Source organism: Chrysochloris asiatica, unplaced genomic scaffold, assembly GCF_000296735.1.
Source record: "Chrysochloris asiatica unplaced genomic scaffold, ChrAsi1.0 scaffold00043, whole genome shotgun sequence".
Taxonomy (NCBI): Eukaryota; Metazoa; Chordata; class Mammalia; order Afrosoricida; family Chrysochloridae; genus Chrysochloris; species Chrysochloris asiatica.
In genome coordinates this window covers 14,871,562-14,876,928 of record NW_006408561.1, presented here as the reverse complement: position 1 = coordinate 14,876,928, position 5,367 = coordinate 14,871,562, and the positions used below count along the sequence as shown (strand labels likewise).

Here is a 5,367-nt window from a genome sequence, read left to right as displayed (position 1 = left end):
ATGGAGTCCGTTTCAACTCCTAATGAGCCGGTATAGAATTTCCCAGGATTGGGTGTTGGGTTTGAGTCACTGACTTTATGGTTAATTTGTTGTTGTTGTTTAGTGCCGTGAAGTCAGTTCCAATCCATGGCGACCTTGTATAGGGTTTCCAAGGAGCAGCTGGTGGGTTTGAACCATGAACCTTCCAGTTCAAACTAACCTTGCAGTCCAGCACATTAACCTGCAGTGCCACACCAGAACTCCTTATGATTGATGTTGTCATTGTTGTTGTTAAGTGCCGTCAAGTTGGTTCTGACTCATAGTGAGTCTGTATAGGGTTTCCAAGGAGAAGCTGGTGAATTTGAACTTTTGACCTTGTGGTTCAAACAGACCTTGTGGTCCAGTGTTTTATCCCACTGCACCACACCAGGACTCCTTATGGTTAATAGTCCAGTGTTTACCCTACAACACCATAGTTGTTGTTGTTAAGTGCAGTTGTGCTGATTCTGACTCATAGTGACCCTGTATAGGGTTTCCAAAGAGCGATTGTTGGTGGGTTTGAACCACCAACCTTGTGATTAGTAGTCCAATGTGTATCCTACAGTGCCACCCTCGGACTTCCAGCATGATGGTGGTTGTGTGCTATCGAGTCAGTTTTGACTCATAGTGACTCCTAAGTTTTTGAGGCTTTAATCTTTACCAGAGTAGAAACCCTCATCTTTTTCCCTATGAAGTGGCTGGTAGATTCCAACAGTTGACTTTGCTGTTGAGGTTTCTCTATTGAAAAGCATTTTACAAATAAGAGCTAATTATCTAACATTCCCTTTCATCCTCTTTTAATTCCTTAAAAGTTACAAAGATGACAGATTAGTGACAGACCCAAAGGAGGTACAAAGACACACTGAGTAGGTCCAATTGCTCTGTTATCTGTTTAGCCACAGACCTACTGTTACTTTGTTAATCTAATAGCAATTACCACTAGGTCATTAGCAAAACCTTGTGAAAAAGGAGTTTTAAAACATAGTTACAGAATTCTCAAAAATAATTTTACCCCCAAACAGATCAGGTAAAGGTGATAAGCAATGAAGCATGTGTGCTAATTCTTGTTGTTGTTATGTGCCGTGGAGTCGGTTCTGACTCATGGCAACCCTGTACAGGGTTTCCGGTGCTGTAAATCTTTACAGGAGCAGAAAATCTCACCTTTCTTCCGCAGAGCAGCTGGTAGTTTCGAACTGCTTACCTTAAGGTTCGTAGACCGATTTGTAACCACTACGCTACCAGAGCTCCTTTGTTGTTGCTGTGAAGTGCTGTAGAGTTGGTTCCGACCCATAGCGACCCTGCATAGGGTTTCCAAGGAGTGACTGGTGAGCTTGAACCACTGAGCTTGTAGTTCAAAAGGCTTTGCAGTCTGGCGCATTAACCCACAGCGTCGCACCAGGACTCAGCAAATAGGTGAAGTGTCAAAAAGGCCAGGATAAGAATGAAGAGTCCCTGCTGAGAATAAAGCATAGTTGATCTCAGTGATTTTTCACATGAAAAAGTTAAAATGATAGCTTATTAATACTGAAAACCCATTTTCAAGTTTATTTAACACTATCATCTCTTTTTAGGTGTTAGTTTATTTGGAAAATTTAAAAAAGATTTAATTCTATTTGTAGTAAAGATATTTAAATTTAAAATGTCACAGACTGAGCGGAAATAATTTATTTTAAAATCTTGAACTTTATTAACTTAATATAATTTTGTAAATTATATATTAGCCTTGCCTCTCAATTTTTTTTTGTTTTGTTTTGTTTTTTTTTTTGTGGTTTTTTTTTGGTACTGCTCTCTTTTGAAAATGAATAAATGTGACTAAAATGACAATAACAAGACAGAATGCCAAATTTACCAGATTTTATTGTTGGTGTTAAGTACTGTCAAGTGGATTCTGACTCATAGTGACCCTGTACAGGGTTTCTGAGGAACAGCTGGTGGGTTTGAACTGCCAACCTTGTGGTTCACAGTCCAGTGCTTATATTATCTTGTTAAGTGCAGCTGAGTCAGTTTCAATTCATAGCAACCCTATATACAACAGAAGGAAACACTACCAAGTCTTGCACCATCTTCACAATTACTGCTATGTTTGAGCCCATTGTTGTAGCGACTGTGCCTCATTGAGAGTGTTACCCCTTTTCACTGATGCTTTATTTTACCAGCACAATGTCCTTTTCCAGAAACTGATGTCTTCTGATAATATGTCTAAAGTATGTGAAGCAAAGTCTTGCCATCTTTGCTTCTAAGGATATCATTACTTTGCTCTTGTTGTCATGATTCATAACTACACTACATAGAGTTTCTGAGGAGCAGCTGGTGGGTTTGAACTGCTTACCTTGAGGTTAGCAGTTCAATGCTTATCCTACAGTGCCACACCTATCCTTAATCCTTAAATGTACAACTCTGAAGTTCTGTAAGTTAATGTTTTCTGCCTTGGAAATAAAATATCTAATAGGTGAAATTCCTCAGGCTTTATAATTTTAAAATTATATATATTGCTAAACATACAACATATAATTATATATTATTTTTAAAAATAACAAAAAAATAAAATAGTACTGACAGACCTACTAAGATGAGTATAAATAACTCACATATTACAATATCTACCTAAAGGTAACATTTATATAAATTGAATTTATAGGCTCTGGATAGTTTCTCCAACGTTAGCTTCTCTAAAGCTCTATGTAAATAGTTTTCAAGGAATGAGCAGCATACTTCACCTTGGAAATTTCATATTAAAAAGACACTGCCATTAGTGATTTTATGTACTTCTATATACCCTTCTTGAATGTGAAATAATGGATAAGCTCAAGTAATCATTTTTGCTCTCTTTCAAGTTTTATGACTAAAATATTAAGTTGTGTTTTATGGCCTACATTTATTATATTCTGTAGAGTCAGTCAACAGCTTTAGGCAAAGAATACCTTTGGAGTCCGGAATCAGATGCTAAGGAATCAGAAGTTTAAAATGAATAATCATGTATTCATAAAGCATATGAGTTTTCCAAAGATTGTGAAATACAACACTGCATACTGTGTAATATGTTGTTGCTGTTGTTGTTAAGTGCCATTGAGTTGGTTCCTACTCATAGCAACCCTATACAGGGTTTCCGAGGAGCGGCTGGTGAGCTTGAACTGCCAACCTTGCGATTCAAACTGTCCTTGCAGTCCAGCGCATTATGAGCCATAATTTTCCAACCCTCTATAGATATTTTGGAGTCCTCGTGTGGCACTGTAGGTTAATGTGCCAGACTGCAACGTCAGTTTGAACCACAAGGTCAGTGCTTGTAGTTCAAGCACTCTTCAGAAACCCTACACAGGGTCACTATGGGTCAGAATCAACTCGGTGGTACTTAACAATAACATCGACATTTTAGAAGTGCTGGTGGTACAGTGATTAAGTGCTTGAATGCTAACCAAAATGTCTGTAATTTGAAAACACCAGCTGCTCTGCGGGAGAAAGACATGCCAATATGCCTCCATAAAGATCTCTAGTCTTGGAAACCCCTTGGAGCAGTTCTACTTTATTGTTGTTGTTAGGTACTATCAAGCTGACTCTGACTCATAGTGACCTTATGTATAACAGAATGAAAATTGCCCCTCACAATCTTAGCTGTTTGAGCTACTGTTACGGCCACTATGCCAATCAACTTTACTGAAGTCTCCCTTATTTTTCACAAACCCTCTACTTTCTCATATATAATGTCTTTCTCCAGTGACTAAACTCTCCTGATGATGTGTCCAATTTAAGTGAGAGCCTCACCATCTTTGTGATAAGGAACAATCTGGCTATACCACCTCTAAGACAGATTTCTTCATTCCTTGGGCAGTCCAACATCACTATTCAAATGTGTCCATTCTTCTTTTATCTTCCTTTTTCATTATTCAGCTTTTACATGCATATGAAACAATTGAAAATACTTTTTTAATCTAGAGTCTCTTGAGGAATAAAACCAGGAAGTGTGTGAGTAGACAGAGAAGTTTACTTCAAAGAAAATGACATAAACTTGTAGGGGTGGCAAGACTTAAATTTGACAGTCAGATTGTAGGCTGAAGGCTTCTGCTGGCTCATGTGGTTTCAGGAGACAATGAACTTGAAACCTGCAGGTCATGTGGCAGGCAGGCTTGAGGCCTCTGCTGGCTCATAGGGCTGCAGGAGCTGACAAATCCAAATTCTCTATGAAGGCTTACATGCCAAGAATCTTCTCGTCAGGTGACAAAAAAAAGTGCAGAGTCCCGAGTATGAGCAAGCATTGCTAGAATATCCATTTGTATACTAGAGCCCCCTCTTTCAACGAACTCATATCAGATCACAAAACGAAAAGCAATTACATAGTATTTGCCAAACCACTGAGAAACACAGTCGACCCAACTTAACACATAACATTAACCCTTACACAAATACAATGCTTTGGGTCAAGTTCACCTTAGTCACCAAAGTGACATGTTTACTTTTTTAATACTTTAAAGAGGAGCTTTGCAGATTTACTTCATACAATATGTCATTTGATTTCTTTCTTTTTTTTTTTTTTAAAGGAGATTTAATAAGAGCGTATTTATTTGTCACACATAGAAATCTATTTTATTTTTGACTGGACTCAGACTTAGAGGTAGAAGCTCTCAGAGAGGACAGCCTCCATCTCTTGGCAATCTGTTCCTGGCATTTTTCTTTGACCTCCTTCATTTTCTTAGTCAAAAGCTTGGCATATTCCGCAGTCTCCTCATTTTTCTTAGTGTGCTTTTTCTTCAGAGCAATATGCCAACGTTTGTGTTGCAGGACATATGGAGTAATAAGACGTTGAATCTTGGGCACTTTGGTCCTGGGTTTCTTGCCTTCTTTGTTCAGTGGCTTTCTCACAACATACTGGTGGACATCATCTTCTCTACAGAGATTGCAAAGTTTTCCAGATCCTGCGAGGTCTTTTGGACCCCAGGTAATGAGGCACAGTTGTATCCATCAGTCCTGGGATAGCTTTCTCTTCTTCTTCTTTTTTTTTTTTTTTACAATAACCAAGTTGAGAACACTCAACTCAGGTTGACATCCACAATGTAACCCCTTACAGATTTGTGCTTGCTTTCTCCAGTTCTCCTTGGTCTGTAATAGGAATTCACATTACTCAGAAGTAGGTGGATGCAGCCATGGATCAATATACCCTGCTGCTGCATGGGAAAACCTTGCTTGTCATTCCCACAACTGATGTGGACAACATAACTCTGCCACTCATCGCCCAGAGAGTCAGGGGCAACTTCTGTGGCCATTTCTTTTCTCATAAAAGGTATAAAGTTTGCATTGATCGTCCACTTCAATGAATTTTTGGCAGTCAGTGGCTGGGAAGGAGATGCTCAGCTTCAT

General features: G+C 38.7%; 1 pseudogene; it reads right to left on the bottom strand.

Annotated features, from left to right (window-relative positions):
- Positions 1–4,596: 4,596 nt before the first annotated feature.
- LOC102835677 lies at positions 4,597–5,367 on the bottom strand (annotated as a pseudogene).